This window comes from Mus caroli, chromosome 4 (assembly GCF_900094665.2).
Source record: "Mus caroli chromosome 4, CAROLI_EIJ_v1.1, whole genome shotgun sequence".
In the NCBI taxonomy this organism is placed as follows: domain Eukaryota; kingdom Metazoa; phylum Chordata; class Mammalia; order Rodentia; family Muridae; genus Mus; species Mus caroli.
The window spans coordinates 10,104,585-10,114,274 of NC_034573.1; the positions used below are offsets into that span (position 1 = coordinate 10,104,585).

Consider the following 9,690-nt stretch of genomic DNA (forward strand, 5'->3'; position numbering starts at 1 on the left):
TTATTGAGACCATTGACATTGAGAGTTACCAATGACCAATAATTATTAATTCCTGTTATTTTGTTGTTGGTGGTGGTGGTGATAGGGCATGAGTGTATGTGTGTGTTTGTTTCCCTTATTTTGGTTTTCCTGGTATCTATTATATTTATTTTCCCCGTATTCGTGTGAGTATTTAACCTGTTTAGTTTGGAATTTTCCTTCTATCACTTTCTGTATGGCTGGGCATAGAGATGATACATATCATTTCAATTCATCTTTATCATAGAATATCTTATTTTCCTTATCTATGGTGATTGAAGATTTTGATGGATATAGTAGTCTGAGTTAGCATCCGTGGTCTCTTAGATTGCAACACATCTATTCTAGCCTTCCTGGTCTTTAGAGTTTCCATTGAGAATTTGAATGTATGTTACTCTGTCTTTTTCCTATGCGCTTTTAATACACTTTCTTTGTTCTATATATTTACTGACTTATTATGTGGTAAGAGTAGTTTCTTTTCTGGTCCAATTTATTTTTGTGTTCTGTAAGCTTCTTGTACTTTTATAGGCCTCTCCTTTTTAAGGTTAGGACAATTTTCTTCTATCATTCTGTTGAAAATATTTTCTGGACTTTTGAGTTGGAATTCTTCTCCTTCATCTATTCCTATTATATGTAGGCTTGTTTTTTTTTTGTTTGTTTGTTTTTTTTTTATGGTGTCCCAGATTTCCTGGATGCTTTGTGTCAGACATTTTTAGATTTTGCAATTTCTTTGACCAATTTATCCATTTCTTTGATTGTGTCTTCAATGCCTGAGATTCTTTCTTTTATTTCTTGTATTCTGTTAATGAATTTTGCCTTTCTTGGGCCTGTCTACATGCCTACACTTTTCATTTTTTGTTTTGTTTGTTTGTTTGTTTGTTGTGCTTCAACTATGATGGAATATTCAAGGCCTGCAGTGGTAGGATAGATGGAGACATACTACTCTGGCTATTGTTGATTGTGTTCTTATGCTGGTGTCTAGGTTTGGGTTGATTAGAGTTTTAGGTGATTATTATTTGTAGATTTGCCTCTGTTGGGTGGTGTTTGTTCCTTGGTTTTCATTTCTTCTCTGGATTTTTAGAGACTGTGTTGGATGTGTATTGGATATTTTAGTGACCTGCTCTACTGATGTGTTCAAAGGAAATGATCTCTAGAACTGGAGGCTCGTCTTCAGACAGGGGGTCTGTGGTTGAGCAAGAGGTGTCCACCCCAGTGGGAGATTGAGACAGTGTGGGGAGCAATAGGCAGTGGGCAACGGCCTGTGGCATCCTCAGGAGGCTGGATGGGTGGAAAGAGAAACTACAGCTGATGTTCTGTTGCAGTTCTAGGGGTCTCAGGTAAGAAAGAGACTGGGAGAGAAGGATTCCAGCAGCCTATCTTGTCTTCTGGAAGGTATGTCCTGTGGCTGATGGGGGGGGGCATTGCCTGACATTTATGTTATTTTAATATAATGATGTATATCAATTCTTTGGAATTTTTATGCAATGTATTTTGATACAAATCAACACTTATTACTCATCATAACCCCTATTTAATTTACCCTAAACTCCATATTTCCCACTCTTTTCCAACTCTATTTTTTTATTATTATACCTTTTCATAATCCACAGAATTTAATTTGTCCTGACTATATATGCCTGGGTATGGGACCATTCACTGGAGCAAGATCTACACACCAGAGACAATACTTTAAAAAGAAATGGACTCTTCCTTCTCATCAATAATCTATTGTCAAATAGTACTTAGCTAGGGCTATGGACTTGTGAACTGCCCCTGCCTCCAGTACTGGAATGTTGAGTTGCTTGGTTTTGTGCTTGTTTGACTTTGATCTCCAGAACTCAAATTTAAAATCCAGGTGTAGTATCAAATTCACGTAATATAATTTCAAAGACAGGAAGATAGACAGGGCTTGTGAAGGAAGCCACTGTCTCTATGTGTTTTGAGTGCTATGGTCCTTTCCCATCAGGTACTATTTCACTCCAGTGTCCCCAGCCTATGGCTCTTATAATGCTTCTACTCATTCTTCTATACTGGTTCATGATCCTTGGGCATGGGGAATGATGAAGATACCCCATATGTAGTTGAGCATTACAATTATTTTCTGCATTTTGACCAGGTGTAAGTTTCTATATTAATTCTATATTAACATTATCTGTTGCACAAAACAAACAAACAAAAAACATCAACAAAACAAAACTCTGCTGAGGTCAGAGAGCTGCACTAATCTCTGTGCAGAGATATAATTTATCTATACACAGGTGATTTGATGCTGTATTGATTTAGCCAAATAATATTAGTAGATTCACTATAGGTGCTGTCTTAGTTAGGGTTTTTCTGTTGTGAACAGACACCATGACCAAGCCAAGTCTTATAAAAACAACATTTAATTGGGGCTGGCTTACAGATTCAGAGGTTCAGTCCATTATCATCAAGGTAGGAGCATGGCAGTATTCAGGCAGGCATGACACAGGCTGAGCTGAGAGTTCTACATCTTCATCCAAAGGCTGTTAGTGGAAGACTGACTTCCAGGCAACTAGGGCGAGGATCTTATGCTCACACCCACAGTGACACACCTACTCCAACCAGGTCACACTTATTCCAACAAGGCCACACCTCCAAATGGTGCTACTCCCTGGTCCAAGAATATACAAACCATCACAGGTGCCTCTGAGTTCTTCAACCATGAATCCCTGGCCAAATTACCCGGCATGAATTTCCCCCTGTAAAATAGGCTTTAAGTGCTCAAGTTAGAAGTTATGGGTTGGAAATAAAAAACCCAGATCTAATTGTGAGATATCTATTTCTCCTGGAGTTGTTTGTTATGATGCCCTGGAAACCCTTGAAGTAAAGTAAGCTATTGCTATAGCTCTTGAATTTCCACCAGAAATTGATGGTCTGACACACTGTTGAAGAAATCACAAACTTTAATCTTGGGACATAGAAAAATCAAGTTGCTGCTGACCAAAAATATTTCTTCCTCGTGACTAGCTTTCACTGTACTAGAAGGTCCTATGTTGGCTACTAGTAGATAACTATCAACAATCTTACCCAGTTGTGAAACCCATGGACTGTCGTAATGACTGACATACCAAGATAGATGCATAAATACAGAGAATCATGAATGTCATGGGGGTAACTGACTGCTTTCTGATTAGATTAATGATTTAATAGGTTATAATTATTTTTACTTAAACATAATTCTATATAGAATTTATTTTGATTTAGGAATTTATTTTAATGTAATGAGCAGCTTCTAAACCTAAAACCAATTTTGGAATTATCTCTCCTTGCACAATTGATATGGAAGCAAGAATAATGGAAACCATAGAGCTAATAAACTTTATGTCATGACCTTTTGCTGCCTAGTCCACTAGGTCATAGATCCCACATTGTTGAATCCTCAGTTGTAGCATAGCTCCAAAGCTTCACTTATTCAAAAACACCCTTTTCCCTGAGAACATGTGTGGGGCTGTGAGAGGCAGCCTGTTCTGGTTGAATGAGGCTTGTTCCGGAGATCTAGTAGAAAACTCTACAAGGGACGGAGCAGTGAACCACGTTCCCAGAGACAGGTGCCTGACACCACAGAGCCCCCAACTCCATAATTCTGTGACTATCAATCATGCAGACAAAGCCCCAAGCTCCTGTCATTCTAGCTAGACTCTGCCAGGTGTGCTCCTCCCCAGAGTTACCTGGCAACCACAAGGTAGCCCCGCTCACTATAAAAGGAGCTCCTTGGCCCCTCCTCACTCTTTTTAAGCTCTCACCTTTTTTACTCTCTACTCTCCTTCTCTCTCTCCCTTACCCACTCTCCCTCTTTCTACCTTCTCTCTTTCTCCCTGCCTTTCTTACAGTAAAGCTCTAAAACCATAGACTGTCTCTGATCAAGGCTCGCCATGCTTGAATGATGGGCTAGGCTTTCTCCTAAAGATCCACATTTAACCTCCCGCCAGAAGGCCTTCCTGTGCTCCAGTCACTGACCGGACCAAGGGCTCTCGCCTGCATGGGAACCACCCAGTGCCCCCTCTTTCCCTGTCCTGTCTTCCCTTCATCTCTCTTCCCTTCGGCTCTGGGGATAACTGAGCTGCCCCTGGGGCCCCCATTTTGTTCTCAGCTCTTCCGCGGTGTACAGCTGTGTCTGGGATGCCCCAGACTAAGAACCTGTTATCTTTGACCTCAGAGACCTTGGACTGCCCCTCGTCCACCCCCTGGCGGGCTGGGGTTCCATGGCTTCCCACAGCCAGACACCCACCCAGAGCCTTGTGGAAAGTGTGCAGCAGTCCTCCTGTGTTCACCAGCCCAGAGCACCAGAACTCTGGCATGTTGCAGGTTTTCTCCCACTCTCTTTATTCTGCCATGCCCAGTGCCCTACAAGTATGTGTTTCTATTAGGCCTTTCTATGTGATCACTGCTTACTCTACAAGAGTAAGACTGATAAAAGAGGGTAGACTTTAGACTGGAGCTGAGATAAATTGAATGCTTTAGGGAATGGCCTGAAATCAATGTAAAGTATGTGAAATAAACTGGACCAACTGGAATCGAGAGGGAAGTCCTGAGTCTGCAATACACCCAGGATAAAATATGTCAAATTTAGTGATTGACTCAATGTAGGAGACAGAAAGAGAATTCAAGAACAATTCACATTTTTATTTGATAGATAGATGATAGATAGATAGATAGATAGATAGATGATGATAGATAGATAGATAGATAGATAGATAGATAGATAGATAGATAGATAATATCACCATCAACTGAAGGTGATTGAAAGGATAAGTTGTATTTTAAGGAAAAGAGGAAGTGCGTTTTACTTTTGACAAAAAAAATAAGTGCCTGTATTGTGGGCAATTTTATGTGACTTTAAGAAATAAATAGAAAAAAAAAATAAGAGAGACAAAAATGGAACTTTGTTGAACACCAGCACTCAGAACAGATTGTCCACATCATCAACAACAACAACAAAAAACCTATAGAAGAAATTGGCTAACATTGTCAGCCAAGTGCCTAATAGACTCAGATACAGCCAAGAAGAGTAATGCCAAGAGGAACATAGGCTATAGACTGAGATTTCGATGTCACTGGGGATTTCTGTCAGAGTAAATTTAACAGAGTAATGTGGACTCTAGATTGCAGCTTAACTCTGCATAGAGGGGTGATGTTGATGAAGCAGCAGAAAGTTCATTGTTATAAAGTCTGAAAAAGAAACAAATGAATGGCATCTCAATGAGAATGAGCAATCTGAAACTTTCTTAAGATAGCAAGGTATTTGATGATTGCAAAGAAGTTACATCGATGTAATGAAAAATATAGCTTGTTCTTATGAAAGATTAAAAAAGGACTCAGAAACATCAGAAACATAATAGTATGGAAGGCTTGGCTTCATCTAATAGAGATGTCCAATGACTAAAAGGTACAAAAACAAGATTATAGCATAATTAGTAAACTGAAAGATTAAGAAAATAATTTTAATGTTCTTGATATTCATAATTAAATAAGTAAATTGATATATTAAAAATTAAATGCTGGTGTGGTATCAGATGCCTAAGAAGATCTGTAAAACAGAGTAACATCTATCTGACAAAGACCATGTTAAAAGCATTTATCATCAGTTCTGAGAACCTAGTTGACAATAGAAACTAAACATTTTTATTCCAATTAATTCTGTTGTGATTTTAGTACAAAAGGTAGAGTTTGGTGCTATTTATTTTGTATTTTTAGGGAGGGTAACTGTGTAGAAAAGTCTATCATACTTGTAAGATAAATATTATAGGAAAAGTAAAACACAAGGTAAAACAAAACCAGTAATGCTAAGCTAAAATTAAATAAAGCCTTCACCTGCACCTTCAAGTGTTACAGGTGTGGCTGCTGTGTTACATGTGAGTCAGTGGTTGCAAAGGAGAAAGAGGCTATGTTTACACTCAGTGGTCCTATGAACATCTGAGGGATTAGTGGTCTAGCAGCCCCTGAAAAAGAAAACCAAAACCAATCAATCAATCAATCAATCAATCAATCAATCAATCATCAATCAATCTGAGACAACCACCAGGTTGGCACCGGGGTGCCTGGACAAGGAGCTATCTTGAGACAACTACCACTTCAGTGCCAGGCAGGCCTGGATGGACTCCCAGGATGGGGACCAAGTTGGACATGAAAAGAAGCCTGCCTGGAATCTCATCCTTTTCAGGCTGGCATGAGCCTAAGATAAACACATTCACAAAGGGCCACAATGGCAGGCTGGGTGAAGAGTGAGCCCTAGACAACTACCAGACCAGCACCATGAGGCCTGGACAGGGACCAAGACTGAGATCAACAGTCCAGTGCTGCATAGACTTGTAGGTGCATACCATACCTAAGTTGACCCTTACCTGGTGTCATAATGCAAGGGCGGGATATAACACTCCTAAGACCACTCCTGAGATTATGATGGACACTCAGAGACCCTGGGTGCCACTTAGAGGAACAAGTAAGTGGTGGAGAAACAGAAAAGAAAGAGAAACAGCAGGATGTGGGCACAATGAAGAAAGGCAGAGCTGGAGACTTGAAGGTAGTAAGGAACAACCTAATGAATGTAACCAGTGATGGCAACTAGGACCATGGTGGGGTCCTGGTCTGTGCTGCCACTGGGTCCATGTCTGAGTACAGGAACCAGCAGCAGGAGTCAAATGTCTCTGGTCTTTGATGAAGCCCAGGGACATGTTGATGTGTGAAGGCTGTGAAGAACGGGCCACACCTTTCTCCTGATCATCGTGGGAGAGGTGACCATGGGGACATGAGAGGAGGAGGGCTGACCCCTCCTCTAGCCAACCGCTGTCCTCAAGAGACTGGCCAGAGTTGCAGGCAAGTTGCCTTGAGGATACAGGCATGGGAAAACTGGTGCTACCACTTCTCTCCAATGTGGAGATGTGGACAAGATACCCTCCTCCCCCCTCACTCTTTACCACCTACAGGTGGTGAGAGACCTATCCTTGGGGTCATGACAGCAGGAGAGCTGTTCCTGCCCCTCATCATCTGCAGCACTTAGGAGAGTGCTTGGGCACTCTGCCCCTTGCTTGGGCAGCAAGCAGGGGAGACCTGACCCCTCTACTTGTCTGCTATGTAGTAACATGGGATAGAGAGATGCTCCCCACCTTGCCCCTTGCCTCTTGCCTCTTTCCCTTTGACAGCTATGGCAAGCAGGTGAGAGAGCTCTGAGGTCATCTAGCAGGAGACTCCCTGCCTCTCACTTGCTGCAGGACTACGGAAAGCAGACCGTTCATAATGCCTGAGTAGCACAGTCCTGGATTTGGGAATTGAGAGTGAGTTGTTCCCAATGGCATGGTCATGGGACAGCCTGCCCTGAGTCTTGTTAGCTGTTCAGTGGTATGAGTGAGGAAGAGATTCCCTTCCCTCCCTTTTATTCCTCACCACTGTGATAGACAGGAGAGCTTCCCTAGGGTTATGAGAACAGGAGAGCAAGCCTTGTGCCTCACATGGGCAGCACAGTAGAGTTGGCCTTGATGTAAGAGTAGCCAATGAGAGAGATGTTCCTGGGGTCATGAGAGTGAGAGAACTGGACATGTACCTTAATAGTCCCAATGCTCAGGACAGGTCTATGTACCTCAACTGGGCAGAAGAACAGAGCAGGTCCAGATTGCAGGATTTCTGGTGAACTGGCCCCAAAGGCATGAGAGTAGGAGGGCTGTTGATCAGTTAACTCTCAGGCTCAGATCCAGGGCTTTGAATTGGTCCACCTCAATATCTACCCCATCTATGAACTGCTGGAGTTCATGAAAGAGATGGACCTACAGATCCAAAACTACAGAATCTCCATGACACAGGGCAACAACAGGATATCCATCTGAGAGGAGTCCCACTGAGGTTCCCTTACTGATAGAGTAGCAGAAGCCCAAGGCATCCTACCAGACCAGCAAAATATTGCAATGACCATTTGTAAGCAAAGTATAGACAAAAGGGACACACTGTGACATGTATCTTCCACAATGAGACTTTTTTTCTCCTTTGGTGGGGAGGTTGCAAGCATGGAAGGGAATGGATATGAGTGGATGGGAAGATTAGTGGAAATGGGATCCATGATGTGAAATTCACAAAGAGCCATTAAACAAAGAAGAAAAGAAAAAAATATATAAATTGTTTTCCCTTCCTGTTATTTTAATTTTATTGCATCATGGTTGTTTGTCTTGAGTTTAAGGGGCTTCTTAAATATTCTGAAATTACTCAGAGAAATGAAGTTCTGTTCCTTAGTCCATTTTCTTCCTTTATGCCTCATTTCTGTTGTAGCTGTTGGTCTTTTTACTATGGAATAATAGTTAAAAGAATCTGCTTCTTTGTTTTGCTAAGTACGTTATCTCTAAAGTTGTAGAGCTCTCTCTCCAGTAATTCCCATCTGAGTGAATCCTTGGCATAATCAGCTTGTATGTTGCTTTCAAGACTCAAGTTGCAGGGCCGGAGAGATGGATCAGTGGTTAAGAACATACTTTTGCTCTCCCAGAGGAACTTGAATTTGGTTTTCAGTATACACATCAGGTGTTTCACGACCACTTGTAACACCAGCTCCAGAGAATCTCGTCTTTGGCCTTCTTAGGCACAAGAACTCATAGGCATACCTGTATGCACCTGTGTGCACATACTTACATACAAAATTCTAAATAATAAAATATTTTTTTTTGTATTTTTCCTTAAAGATAGAGATTAGAGTTGCTGAGAAACTCAACAGGGACAAACAATTCTTTTCACTAGAAAGCCTACGATTGATTTGTGTTATGTTTTTCCTGCTTAATACATGGTATTCTATCTGTCTTTTTCTATGTTCCTCAATTCCATTTCATTCATCAGCTGTGAAGCCTGAAAGCCATGAGAAGAGGGGAGCCAGTCCAGAGCAAGTGTGAGGTCAAAATGAGTCCAAACCCCAAAATTCTCATCCTGAGACCAGCAGAAGTTAGGACTGTCCCCTCCTTTTAATGGCTCTGCATGCTCCAAAGCATGGAGACTGTATGACCCCCACCTCCACCACTCTTGAGGTAGACAAGTAGCTTGGTAGCCAAGTACAGGTTTAACTTCCTCTATCCCTATAAGGACATGTCCAGCACATACCTTGACTCTCTCCTCATGCATATGAAGTATTTCCAGCACCTTGGTATATACAATAGTGTATACTTACCCTGAAAACCCCCTACCAACTCCTCTAGGTCTATATAGCCCTTGTTACCTCCAGAAAACTTCTCAGAGAAGGCTTTTTTTTTTTTTCTGTCACTCAAGCCACCAGGTTCCTGCAAACCCACCCTACCTAGGTAAGCTTAGATCCCTCCATTTCACCAGGTGCACTCTGGTGCCTGGATACCCCAAAGGCAGAAACAACAGGGCCAGCAATTGATGATATTAATCTATATCACTAAATGTAGTTGCAGTATATAGTTATTTAATGGTAAAAGGATCATTGAAACATAATTAAACTATTGTCTATTATGCTAGTTAATCTTCACTGTCAGCTTGGCTAGATTTAGAAGACTTCAACACAATTTAACTAAGACAGAAAGAGCCAGGCTGAAGGTGGGCAGAACCATACATGGGCTGGGGTAGGGCTGGGGTATTAAGGTGAATAAAAGAAACAAAAGAATAAAGAAAACTACCAGAGCATCTCCCTCCTTCTCCTCCTCCTCCTCCTCCTCCTCCTCCTCC

General features: G+C 41.5%; 1 long non-coding RNA gene and 1 other non-coding gene across 2 annotated transcripts in view; one reads left to right on the top strand and one right to left on the bottom strand.

Annotated features, from left to right (window-relative positions):
* Positions 1-9,690, bottom strand: part of LOC110292103 — a 62,027-nt gene that overhangs the window by 13,459 nt on the left and 38,878 nt on the right. The gene's annotated exons all lie outside the window — the stretch shown is intronic.
* On the top strand, positions 5,850-5,976 carry LOC115031018. Its single transcript, XR_003836607.1, has one exon. It is a non-coding gene; the product is annotated as a small nucleolar RNA SNORA17 (small nucleolar RNA).